Consider the following 14,327-nt stretch of genomic DNA (forward strand, 5'->3'; position numbering starts at 1 on the left):
GACTTTCTCCCCTTATAAGTTTAAATCTCACAATTCTAATTTTTTTCTCGCAATTACGAGTTTATATCTTGCAATTATTTTTTTCTCTCGCAGTTACTAATTTATATCTCGCAATTTTTACTTTTTTCTGGCAAATACTAGTTTTTATCTCACAATTCTGACTTTTTCCCTTGCAACTACAAATTTATATCTCGTAATTATTACTTTTTTCCGCGCAATTAAGAGTTTATATCTCGCAATTATTACTTTTTTCCAACAGAATTACCAGTTTTTTCGCTCACGATTCTGACTTTTTTAATACAATTGCGAGTTTATATTCCACAAATCTGAGAAAAAAATGCAAATCCATACAAAACACTTTTGCTGCTATTGAGGTGGGATACAGTTAGCACAGGTTTGATGGTATGGGTAGATTAAGGGGGGGTGGGGGGTAAGGGGTATGGGAAGGGTCAACAGTGTAATTATAGATGAAAATACAGAAATTACATGCAGTTTAAAAAAACATAAGTACAATCTAAAACCTTGTATGTACAAAATAAGTGCATTATTATCAAATGGAGTTCTTTCTAGTACATCAAGACACTTAATATGAAGTGGAACCTCAAACCAAGGTTTGGTCACAAAAATGTAAGCAGTGATATTAAATAGGTTAATTTGAAGGTAAACATAATGGAAATAGATCCATTTGTACCAATCAAATCACCTGACCTCGAAACAGTATTTGCCTTTCTTTCACTTGCTAAAGACATTCAGACGAGCTTACAGGGGCTAAATAAACACCGCTCATAATGAGACGGATGTGAACAAGCGCTCACGAGTAACTGCTGTTATTGATGCTTGTATGTTCTGTGAGCTACATATGGCCTTTCAGTTAGAGAGGATTATGTGGTAACGACAAAGGTTGCTGACCCGCCCAGAACATGATTACACTCCCGGCACGTCCACGACCCCTACGGCTCCCACGACCCAAACCCAGAGTATATCTGCTCACAGGCATCAATTAACACCAGTCGTTCCCAGGCACCGCAGTGGTGCCCGATGGAAGGATGCATGAAAAAAGGTCAGGAGGTCAAGAACAGAAAGACAATTACTCTATATCTTGCTATTGAACTATCCTGCCTCAATACGTCCCTTGCTATCAGCATTTACTCTTTATATTTAAGTCTCCCTATTGCTCTCTCTCTATTTAAACACATGCATATGTAGAAAGAACTGGTGTCCAAATGCCATTCAGTCACGCAATGCACTCAAATGAATAGAAACCCTTTACATTTACTCTCCTTTCCTAGTAGACGCTCCTTCTTTCTGTGGAAGACACCCAAAAAGGTGTCATTTTCTGGGGGGCGAAGGACAAGTCAGTTAACTCATAAGTATGGGTTGATCCCTCAGGGCAGGTCACAGTATTGTGGACATGACAATGAGACCTGCGCGCTCTGCACTGGAGTAAAGGCTAGTTTAACCAGTCTGTCTGTCCGACGTCAGTCGCTGTTTTGACCTGTTTCTTGCTCATTGTGTGAGAGTAAAGGTCACCAGGTGCTGTGTGATTCCCCCCCCTTTTCTCAGTATCACATGCAGATTGTTTGGGAGGTTATGAAGGAGTGTGTGTGTGTGTGTGTGTGTGTGTGTGTGTGTGTGTGTGTGAGAGAGAGAGAGAGAGAGAGAGAGAGAGAGAGCTTGTATGGGAAAGCAGAGGTGTTGCCTGGATTTTCTTTCACCTAATTTGTGTCACATTTGTGCCAAGGCTAGAACAATGTAAAGTCTTACCACAGTTTATATATAGTCAGTTTCTCTATATAGCCAATTTAACTTTAAAAAGTAAAATAATAATAATAATAACACTTACACTTGCCATAAATTGATCAAAAGTGACATTAAAGACATTACCATGTTACTAAAGATTTCTGTCAAATAAATGCTGTTCTTTTGAACTTTCCACAAAAATTTTAAGCAGCTCAATCGTTTTCAATATTGATAAAAAAAATGTTTCTTGAGCAGAAAATCAGCATACTACGGTTTCTGAAGGATCACGTGACACTGAAGACTGGAGTAGTGATGCAAAAACTAGCTAGGCTATAAATTCATTTTGAATCATATATTATATCAGTAAGTCATTATTGGTTTAAAGGGATAGTTCACCCAAAGATTACAATTCTGTGACGTCAAGTTCAGATCTAAAGTTAATTTCACCAGGATTAATTTAGTTTTGATTTCTATGTTATGTTTTCCAAAAAAATAAATAAATAAAAATTCCCCTGAAAATAGAAAAGCATACTGGTAAATAATGACAGTAGTTTCATTTTTAGTTGAACTGTTCCTTTAAAATCCATTTGCTTCAAACTGATTAAAGCAGCTGCATTACGGAGCCCCTAAGGGACATGGAGATGTGAAAAAATGGAAGATGGGAGAAAAAAATATAGGCTATTCGAATGCTTTGCATTCCCCGGAGATACCTTGCGTTCACTCTCAAAACTCTAAAGTCGGCGAGCGAACGCAAACGATCCTAAGGGAAACTCAAATGTTGGGTGAGCGAACGCAGACGTTTCTAAGGGAAACTCAAATGTTGGGTGAGCGAACGCAAACGTTTCTAAGGGAAACTCAAATGTTGGGTGAGCGAACGCAAACGTTCCTAAGGGAAACTCAAATGTTGGGTGAGCGAACCCAAACGTTTCTAAGGGAAACTCAAATGTTAGCTGAGCGAACGCAAACGTTTCTAAGGGAAACTCAAATGTTGGGTGAGCAAACGCAAACGTTTCTAAGGGGAGCTCAAATGTTGGGTGAGCGAACGCAAACGTTTCTAAGGGAAACTCAAATGTTGGGTGAGCGAACGCAAACGTTTCTAAGGGGAGCTCAAATGTGGGTGAGCTAACGCAAACGTTTCTAAGGGGAACTCAAATGTTGGGTGAGCGAACGCAAACGTTTCTAAGGGAAACTCAAATGTTGGGTGAGCGAACGCAAACGTTTCTAAGGGAAACTCAAATGTTGGGTGAGCGAACGCAGACGTTTCTAAGGGAAACTCAAATGTTGGGTGAGCGAACGCAAACGTTTCCAAGGGAAACTCAAATGTTGGGTGAGCGAACGCAGACGTTTCTAAGGGAAACTCAAATGTTGGGTGAGCGAACGCAAACGTTCCTAAGGGAAACTCAAATGTTGGGTGAGCGAACGCAAACGTTTCTAAGGGAAACTCAAATGTTGGGTGAGCGAACGCAAACGTTTCTAAGGGGAGCTCAAATGTTGGGTTAGCGAACGCAAACGTTTCTAAGGGAAACTCAAATGTTGGGTGAGCGAACGCAAACGTTTCTAAGGGGAGCTCAAATGTTGGGTGAGCGAACGCAGACTTTTCTAAGGGAAACTCAAATGTTGGGTGAGCGAACGCAAACGTTTCTATGGGAAACTCAAATGTTGGGTGAGCGAAGGCAAACGTTTCTATGGGAAACTCAAATGTTGGGTGAGCGAACGCAAACGTTTCTAAGGGAAACTCAAATGTTGGGTGAGCGAACGCAAACGTTTCTATGGGAAACTCAAATGTTGGGTGAGCGAACGCAAACGTTCCTAAGGGAAACTCAAATGTTGGGTGAGCAAACGCAAACGTTCCTAAGGGGAACTCAAATGTTGGGTGAGCGAACGCAAACGTTTCTAAGGGAAACTCAAATGTGGGTGAGCGAACGCAAACGTTTCTAAGGGAAACTCAAATGTTGGGTGAGCGAACGCAAACGTTTGTAAGGGGAAGTCAAATGTGGGTGAGCTAACGCAAACGTTTCTAAGGGAAACTCAAATGTTGGGTGAGCGAACGCAAACGTTTCTAAGGGAAACTCAAATGTTGGGTGAGCGAACGCAAACGTTTCTATGGGAAACTCAAATGTTGGGTGAGCGAACGCAAACGTTTCTAAGGGGAACTCAAATGTTGGGTGAGCGAACGCAAACGTTTCTAAGGGAAACTCAAATGTTGGGTGAGCGAACGCAAACGTTTCTATGGGAAACTCAAATGTTGGGTTAGCGAACGCAAACGTTTCTAAGGGAAACTCAAATGTTGGGTGAGCGAACGCAAATGTTCCTAAGGGAAACTCAAATGTTGGGTGAGCGAACGCAAACGTTTCTAAGGGAAACTCAAATGTTGGGTGAGCGAACGCAAACGTTTCTAAGGGAAACTCAAATGTTGGGTGAGCGAACGCAAACGTTTCTATGGGAAACTCAAATGTTGGGTGAGCAAACGCAAACGTTTCTAAGGGGAACTCAAATGTTGGGTGAGCGAACGCAAACGTTTCTAAGGGAAACTCAAATGTTGGGTGAGCGAACGCAAACGCTTCTAAGGGAAACTCAAATGTTGGGTGAGCGAACGCAAATGTTCCTAAGGGGAACTCAAATGTTGGGTGAGCGAACGCAAACGTTTCTAAGGGAAACTCAAATGTTGGGTGAGCGAACGCAAACGTTTCTAAGGGAAACTCAAATGTTGGGTGAGCGAACGCAAACGTTTCTATGGGAAACTCAAATGTTGGGTGAGCAAACTCAAACGTTTCTAAGGGGAACTCAAATGTTGGGTGAGCGAACGCAAACGTTTCTAAGGGAAACTCAAATGTTGGGTGAGCGAACGCAAACGTTTCTAAGGGAAACTCAAATGTTGGGTGAGCGAACGCAAACGCTTCTAAGGGAAACTCAAATGTTGGGTGAGCGAACGCAAACGTTTCTAAGGGGAACTCAAATGTTGGGTGAGCGAACGCAATCGTTCCTAAGGGAAACTCAAATGTTGGGTGAGCGAACGCAAATGTTCCTAAGGGAAACTCAAATGTTGGGTGAGCGAACGCAAACGTTTCTAAGGGAAACTCAAATGTTGGGTGAGCGAACGCAGACGTTTCTAAGGGAAACACAAATGTTGGGTGAGCGAACGCAAACGTTCCTAAGGGAAACTCAAATGTTGGGTGAGCGAACGCAGACGTTTCTAAGGGAAACTCAAATGTTAGCTGAGCGAACGCAAACGTTTCTAAGGGAAACTCAAATGTTGGGTGAGCGAACGCAAACGTTTCTAAGGGGAGCTCAAATGTTGGGTTAGCGAACGCAAACGTTTCTAAGGGGAACTCAAATGTTGGGTGAGCGAACGCAAACGTTTCTAAGAGGAGCTCAAATGTTGGGTGAGTGAACGCAAACGTTTCCAAGGGAAACTCAAATGTTGGGTGAGCGAACGCAGACGTTTCTAAGGGAAACTCAAATGTTGGGTGAGCGAACGCAAACGTTTCTAAGGGGAGCTCAAATGTTGGGTTAGCGAACGCAAACGTTTCTAAGGGAAACTCAAATGTTGGGTGAGCGAACGCAAACGTTTCTAAGGGAAACTCAAATGTTGGGTGAGCGAACGCAGACTTTTCTAAGGGAAACTCAAATGTTGGGTGAGCGAACGCAAATGTTTCTATGGGAAACTCAAATGTTGGGTGAGCGAACGCAAACGTTTCTATGGGAAACTCAAATGTTGGGTGAGCGAACGCAAACGTTTCTATGGGAAACTCAAATGTTGGGTGAGCGAACGCAAACGTTCCTAAGGGAAACTCAAATGTTGGGTGAGCAAACGCAAACGTTCCTAAGGGGAACTCAAATGTTGGGTGAGTGAACGCAAACGTTTCTAAGGGAAACTCAAATGTGGGTGAGCGAACGCAAACGTTTCTAAGGGAAACTCAAATGTTGGGTGAGCGAACGCAAACGTTTGTAAGGGGAACTCAAATGTGGGTGAGCAAACGCAAACGTTTCTAAGGGAAACTCAAATGTTGGGTGAGCGAACGCAAACGTTTCTAAGGGAAACTCAAATGTTGGGTGAGCGACCGCAAACGTTTCTATGGGAAACTCAAATGTTGGGTGAGCGAACGCAAACGTTTCTAAGGGGAACTCAAATGTTGGGTGAGCGAACGCAAACGTTTCTAAGGGAAACTCAAATGTTGGGTGAGCGAACGCAAACGTTTCTATGGGAAACTCAAATGTTGGGTTAGCGAACGCAAACGTTTCTAAGGGAAACTCAAATGTTGGGTGAGCGAACGCAAATGTTCCTAAGGGAAACTCAAATGTTGGGTGAGCGAACGCAAACGTTTCTAAGGGAAACTCAAATGTTGGGTGAGCGAACGCAAACGTTTCTAAGGGAAACTCAAATGTTGGGTGAGCGAACGCAAACGTTTCTATGGGAAACTCAAATGTTGGGTGAGCAAACGCAGACGTTTCTAAGGGAAACTAAAATGTTGGGTGAGCGAACGCAAACGTTTCTAAGGGAAACTCAAATGTTGGGTGAGCGAACGCAAACGTTTCTAAGGGGAGCTCAAATGTTGGGTTAGCGAACGCAAACGTTTCTAAGGGAAACTCAAATGTTGGGTGAGCGAACGCAAACGTTTCTAAGGGAAACTCAAATGTTGGGTGAGCGAACGCAGACTTTTCTAAGGGAAACTCAAATGTTGGGTGAGCGAACGCAAACGTTTCTATGGGAAACTCAAATGTTGGGTGAGCGAACGCAAACGTTTCTATGGGAAACTCAAATGTTGGGTGAGCGAACGCAAACGTTTCTATGGGAAACTCAAATGTTGGGTGAGCGAACGCAAACGTTCCTAAGGGAAACTCAAATGTTGGGTGAGCAAACGCAAACGTTCCTAAGGGGAACTCAAATGTTGGGTGAGTGAACGCAAACGTTTCTAAGGGAAACTCAAATGTTGGGTGAGCGAACGCAAACGTTTCTAAGGGAAACTCAAATGTTGGGTGAGCGAACGCAAACGTTTGTAAGGGGAACTCAAATGTGGGTGAGCTAACGCAAACGTTTCTAAGGGAAACTCAAATGTTGGGTGAGCGGACGCAAACGTTTCTAAGGGAAACTCAAATGTTGGGTGACCGAACGCAAACGTTTCTATGGGAAACTCAAATGTTGGGTGAGCGAACGCAAACGTTTCTAAGGGGAACTCAAATGTTGGGTGAGCGAACGCAAACGTTTCTAAGGGAAACTCAAATGTTGGGTGAGCGAACGCAAACGTTTCTATGGGAAACTCAAATGTTGGGTTAGCGAACGCAAACGTTTCTAAGGGAAACTCAAATGTTGGGTGAGCGAACGCAAATGTTCCTAAGGGAAACTCAAATGTTGGGTGAGCGAACGCAAACGTTTCTAAGGGAAACTCAAATGTTGGGTGAGCGAACGCAAACGTTTCTAAGGGAAACTCAAATGTTGGGTGAGCGAACGCAAACGTTTCTATGGGAAACTCAAATGTTGGGTGAGCAAACGCAAACGTTTCTAAGGGGAACTCAAATGTTGGGTGAGCGAACGCAAACGTTTCTAAGGGAAACTCAAATGTTGGGTGAGCGAACGCAAACGTTTCTAAGGGAAACTCAAATGTTGGGTGAGCGAACGCAGACGCTTCTAAGGGAAACTCAAATGTTGGGTGAGCGAACGCAAACGTTCCTAAGGGGAACTCAAATGTTGGATGAGCGAACGCAAACGTTTCTAAGGGAAACTCAAATGTTGGGTGAGCGAACGCAAACGTTTCTAAGGGAAACTCAAATGTTGGGTGAGCGAACGCAAACGTTTCTATGGGAAACTCAAATGTTGGGTGAGCAAACGCAAACGTTTCTAAGGGGAACTCAAATGTTGGGTGAGCGAACGCAAACGTTTCTAAGGGAAACTCAAATGTTGGGTGAGCGAACGCAAACGTTTCTAAGGGAAACTCAAATGTTGGGGGAGCGAACGCAAACGCTTCTAAGGGAAACTCAAATGTTGGGTGAGCGAACGCAAACGTTTCTAAGGGGAACTCAAATGTTGGGTGAGCGAACGCAATCGTTCCTAAGGGAAACTCAAATGTTGGGTGAGCGAACGCAAACGTTCCTAAGGGAAACTCAAATGTTGGGTGAGCGAACGCAAACGTTTCTAAGGGAAACTCAAATGTTGGGTGAGCGAACGCAAACGTTTCTATGGGAAACTCAAATGTTGGGTGAGCGAACGCAAACGTTTCTAAGGGAAACTCAAATGTTGGGTGAGCGAACGCAAACGTTCCTAAGGGGAACTCAAATGTTGGGTGAGCGAACGCAATCGTTCCTAAGGGAAACTCAAATGTTGGGTGAGCGAACGCAAACGTTCCTAAGGGAAACTCAAATGTTGGGTGAGCGAACGCAAACGTTCCTAAGGGGAACTCAAATGTTGGGTGAGCGAAAGCAATCGTTCCTAAGGGAAACTCAAATGTTGGGTGAGCGAACGCAAACGTTCCTAAGGGGAACTCAAATATTGGGTGAGCGAATGCAGACGTTTCTAAGGGAAACTCAAATGTTGGGTGAGCGAACGCAAACGTTTCTAAGGGAAACTCAAAGTGGGTGAGCGAACGCAAATGTTCCTAAGGGAAACTCAATTGTTGGGTGAGCGAACGCAAACGTTTCTAAGGGAAACTCAAATGTTGGGTGAGCGAACGCAAACGTTTCTAAGGGAAACTCAAATGTTGGGTGAGCGAACGCAAACGTTTCTATGGGAAACTCAAATGTTGGGTTAGCGAACGCAAACGTTTCTAAGGGGAACTCAAATGTTGGGTGAGCGAACGCAAACGTTTCTAAGGGGAACTCAAATGTTGGGTGAGCGAACGCAAACGTTTCTAAGGGAAACTCAAATGTTGGGTGAGCGAACGCAAACGTTTCTAAGGGAAACTCAAATGTTGGGTGAGCGAACGCAAACGTTTCTATGGGAAACTCAAATGTTGGGTTAGCGAACGCAAACGTTTCTAAGGGAAACTCAAATGTTGGGTGAGCGAACGCAAACGTTTCTAAGGGAAACACAAATGTTGGGTGAGCGAACGCAAACGTTTCTAAGGGAAACTCAAATGTTGGGTGAGCGAACGCAAACGTTTCTAAGGGAAACTCAAATGTTGGGTGAGCGAACGCAAACGTTTCTAAGGGAAACTCAAATGTTGGGTGAGCAAACGCAAACGTTTCTATGGGAAACTCAAATGTTGGGTTAGCGAACGCAAACGTTTCTAAGGGAAACTCAAATGTTGGGTGAGCGAACGCAAACGTTTCTAAGGGAAACTCAAATGTTGGGTGAGCGAACGCAAACGTTTCTAAGGGGAATTCAAATGTTGGGTGAGCGAACGCAGACGTTTCTAAGGGAAACTCAAATGTTGGGTGAGCGAACGCAATCGTTCCTAAGGGAAACTCAAATGTTGGGTGAGTGAACGCAAACGTTTCTAAGGGAAACTCAAATGTTGGGTGAGCGAACGCAAACGTTTCTAAGGGAAACTCAAATGTTGGGTGAGCGAACGCAAACGTTTCTAAGGGAAACTCAAATGTTGGGTGAGCGAACGCAAACGTTTCTAAGGGGAACTCAAATGTTGGGTGAGCGAACGCAATCGTTCCTAAGGGAAACTCAAATGTTGGGTGAGCGAACGCAAACGTTTCTAAGGGAAACTCAAATGTTGGGTGAGCGAACGCAAACGTTTCTAAGGGGAACTCAAATGTTGGGTGAGCGAACGCAAACGTTTCTAAGGGGAACTCAAATGTTGGGTGAGCGAACGCAAACGTTTCTAAGGGGAACTCAAATGTTGGGTTAGTGAACGCAAACGTTTCTAAGGGGAACTCAAATGTTGGGTGAGCGAACGCAGACGTTTCTAAGGGGAACTCAAATGTTGGGTGAGCGAACGCAAACGTTCCTAAGGGAAACTCAAATGTTGGGTGAGCGAACGCAAACGTTCCTAAGGGAAACTCAAATGTTGGGTGAGCGAACGCAAACGTTTCTAAGGGAAACTCAAATGTTGGGTGAGCGAACGCAAACGTTTCTAAGGGGAACTCAAATGTTGGGTGAGCGAACGCAAACGTTTCTAAGGGAAACTCAAATGTTGGGTGAGCGAACGCAAACGTTTCTAAGGGAAACTCAAATGTTGGGTGAGCGAACGCAAACGTTTCTAAGGGAAACTCAAATGTTGGGTGAGCGAACGCAAACGTTTCTATGGGAAACTCAAATGTTGGGTGAGCGAACGCAAACGTTTCTAAGGGAAACTCAAATGTTGGGTGAGCGAACGCAAACGTTCCTAAGGGAAACTCAAATGTTGGGTGAGCGAACGCAAACGTTTCTAAGGGAAACTCAAATGTTGGGTGAGCGAACGCAAACGTTTCTAAGGGGAACTCAAATGTTGGGTGAGCGAACGCAAACGTTTCTAAGGGGAACTCAAATGTTGGGTGAGCGAACGCAAACGTTTCTAAGGGGAACTCAAATGTTGGGTTAGTGAACGCAAACGTTTCTAAGGGGAACTCAAATGTTGGGTGAGCGAACGCAGACGTTTCTAAGGGGAACTCAAATGTTGGGTGAGCGAACGCAAACGTTCCTAAGGGAAACTCAAATGTTGGGTGAGCGAACGCAAACGTTCCTAAGGGAAACTCAAATGTTGGGTGAGCGAACGCAAACGTTTCTAAGGGAAACTCAAATGTTGGGTGAGCGAACGCAAACGTTTCTAAGGGGAACTCAAATGTTGGGTGAGCGAACGCAAACGTTTCTAAGGGAAACTCAAATGTTGGGTGAGCGAACGCAAACGTTTCTAAGGGGAACTCAAATGTTGGGTGAGCGAACGCAAACGTTTCTAAGGGAAACTCAAATGTTGGGTGAGCGAACGCAAACGTTTCTAAGGGGAACTCAAATGTTGGGTGAGCGAACGCAAACGTTTCTAAGGGAAACTCAAATGTTGGGTGAGCGAACGCAAACGTTTCTAAGGGAAACTCAAATGTTGGGTGAGCGAACGCAAACGTTTCTAAGGGAAACTCAAATGTTGGGTGAGCGAACGCAAACGTTTCTAAGGGAAACTCAAATGTTGGGTGAGCGAACGCAAACGTTTCTATGGGAAACTCAAATGTTGGGTGAGCGAACGCAAACGTTTCTAAGGGAAACTCAAATGTTGGGTGAGCGAACGCAAACGTTCCTAAGGGAAACTCAAATGTTGGGTGAGCGAACGCAAACGTTTCTAAGGGAAACTCAAATGTTGGGTGAGCGAACGCAAACGTTTCTAAGGGGAACTCAAATGTTGGGTGAGCGAACGCAAACGTTTCTAAGGGGAACTCAAATGTTGGGTGAGCGAACGCAAACGTTTCTAAGGGGAACTCAAATGTTGGGTTAGTGAACGCAAACGTTTCTAAGGGGAACTCAAATGTTGGGTGAGCGAACGCAGACGTTTCTAAGGGGAACTCAAATGTTGGGTGAGCGAACGCAAACGTTCCTAAGGGAAACTCAAATGTTGGGTGAGCGAACGCAAACGTTCCTAAGGGAAACTCAAATGTTGGGTGAGCGAACGCAAACGTTTCTAAGGGAAACTCAAATGTTGGGTGAGCGAACGCAAACGTTTCTAAGGGGAACTCAAATGTTGGGTGAGCGAACGCAAACGTTCCTAAGGGAAACTCAAATGTGGGTGAGCGAACGCAAACGTTCCTAAGGGAAACTCAAATGTTGGGTGAGCGAACGCAAACGTTCCTAAGGGAAACTCAAATGTTGGGTGAGCGAACGCAAACGTTTCTAAGGGAAACTCAAATGTTGGGTGAGCGAACGCAAACGTTTCTAAGGGGAACTCAAATGTTGGGTGAGCGAACGCAAACGTTTCTAAGGGAAACTCAAATGTTGGGTGAGCGAACGCAAACGTTTCTAAGGGGAACTCAAATGTTGGGTGAGCGAACGCAAACGTTTCTAAGGGAAACTCAAATGTTGGGTGAGCGAACGCAAACGTTTCTAAGGGGAACTCAAATGTTGGGTGAGCGAACGCAAACGTTTCTAAGGGAAACTCAAATGTTGGGTGAGCGAACGCAAACGTTTCTAAGGGAAACTCAAATGTTGGGTGAGCGAACGCAAACGTTTCTAAGGGAAACTCAAATGTTGGGTGAGCGAACGCAAACGTTCCTAAGGGAAACTAAAATGTTGGGTGAGCGAACGCAAACGTTTCTAAGGGGAACTCAAATGTTGGGTGAGCGAACGCAAACGTTTCTAAGGGAAACTCAAATGTTGGGTGAGCGAACGCAAACGTTCCTAAGGGAAACTCAAATGTTGGGTGAGCGAACGCAAACGTTTCTAAGGGGAACTCAAATGTTGGGTGAGCGAACGCAAACGTTTCTAAGGGAAACTAAAATGTTGGGTGAGCGAACGCAAACGTTTCTAAGGGGAACTCAAATGTTGGGTGAGCGAACGCAAACGTTTCTAAGGGAAACTCAAATGTTGGGTGAGCGAACGCAAACGTTTCTAAGGGAAACTCAAATGTTGGGTGAGCGAACGCAAACGTTTCTAAGGGAAACTCAAATGTTGGGTGAGCGAACGCAAACGTTTCTAAGGGAAACTCAAATGTTGGGTTAGCGAACGCAAACGTTTCTAAGGGAAACTCAAATGTTGGGTGAGCGAACGCAAACGTTTCTAAGGGAAACTCAAATGTTGGGTGAGCGAACGCAAACGTTTCTAAGGGAAACTCAAATGTTGGGTGAGCGAACGCAAACGTTTCTAAGGGAAACTCAAATGTTGGGTGAGCGAACGCAAACGTTTCTAAGGGAAACTCAAATGTTGGGCGAGCGAATGCAAACGTTTCTAAGGGAAACTCAAATGTTGGGTGAGCGAACGCAAACGTTTCTTGATGGAACGCAAAAGTTTTGCAAGCGAAGGCAGAGTTTCTCGGGGAACGCAAAAGTTCTAAAATACATTTTTTCCTCCCATCTCATATTTTTTCTACCACCATTTCCCAAAGTTTAGGGGCTCCGTACTAAAGTGATGGAAAAAAAAATAGATCTGAGGGAAAATTATGTTTATGCTTATGTGAACGTAAAAGTTTTGCGAGCGAAAAAGTTTAGAAATATATTTATTCCGTTCTACGTGAATTTGTTTTTGGAGAAAAATAATTTTTGATTGGATTTGGTTTGGAATGATCACATTGAAATGAAAATATGAAATTCCAAACCTCTTCCACCATAGCTGCTGGGAATGTGCATCAGCAGTAACAGGATTATCATCTTGTTTTTTGTGGTGAGAAGGGTCATGTTTTAACCCTTATTTGTGGCTGCTCCCTCTATCCAGCACAGTATTAGTGGACAGCTGGACTGTTGTCTTCCTCTCACACGCAAGGCCACTACAACCTCACTGAGGCAGGGGGGGTAATTTTAGGGTTCAGGTTTCTCTCTGTGGTCCTTGCGGAGGAAAGGAGGGACGTTACCACAAGGAGGAGGAGGAGGATATTGGATGCAGGGTTGGGAACAAGGATAAAAAAAAACACTTGAGAGCCTTTCTGTGGTTTATCCCATTCACACAACCTTCCTTTGCTCATTCCCTCCATCTCATTGATGCTGTCACACCAGAAATGACCCTGTGGGAAGAAAGACGAGGAATTCAGTGGCTCTTCTTTATAAAATGTAATTAATAGGTTTTTGAAATATAAAATAATATATCTCTATATCATATACTGTCTTTATTAAGCTTGGCCAACATCCTTTAATCCACATTAAAGGAATAGTTCACCCAAAAATGAAAAAAATTTACTCACCTTCAAGTTGTTCCAAACCTGTATGAGTTTCTTTCTTCTGCTGGACACAAAAGAAGATATTTTGAAGAATGTCAGTAACCAAACAGTTGATGGACCCCATTGACCTTCCCAAACTATCTTCAGCAGAAATAAGAAACTCCTACAGTTTTGAGTAAATGAGGACAGAATTTTCATTTTTGAGTGAACTATCCCTTTAAGTGCCATTTAGCACAACCCTAATAATGCAGCGATATGCAGCAATTTAATAGCATACATGCGTATGTGATATGATCTACTATATGTAAATCTACCAGTCTGACAATCACCAACCGTCTTACTAATCACATCAGGTTTCATGAGAACTGGTATTGCATCTTTTGATCTTGAAAGAAAGTGATTTCAGGCACTTTGGAAACAGCAGCAGTTACAGCGGAAGTCAATGACCTCTAGAGAGTTTGCTGTGTTACTGCAGAGAGCCTGCGGAATATTGTTTGATCTGAAACAAATATTTGTGGAAAAACATTACAGTAAGTGCTAAAATACATTATTGAGGTTTAAAAATAATAAATAATCATTTTTAAAACATGAAAAATTAAATAATAAATATTTAATACTGCAGTGTAATCACTATAACACAATTATTATAATATAATTATAAATATAATTATAAATAATGAAACATAATTTATCATTTTTTTTTAATTGAAGTTTTCGTAGATTTTATTATTTATAAGTATAAATAATAAAATCTATGAAAATTTCAATTAAAAATATAAAATACATGTACCGCATATACTAACCCATCCAGGTGATAAATAATACAAAAATATTATTTGAATGAATATGGTTTAAACATCACAACCCAAATGTGAA

The sequence above is a fragment of the Siphateles boraxobius genome, unplaced genomic scaffold (assembly GCF_051911475.1).
Source record: "Siphateles boraxobius isolate OS27281-9 unplaced genomic scaffold, OSU_SipBor_1 32, whole genome shotgun sequence".
Lineage (NCBI taxonomy): Eukaryota > Metazoa > Chordata > Actinopteri > Cypriniformes > Leuciscidae > Siphateles > Siphateles boraxobius.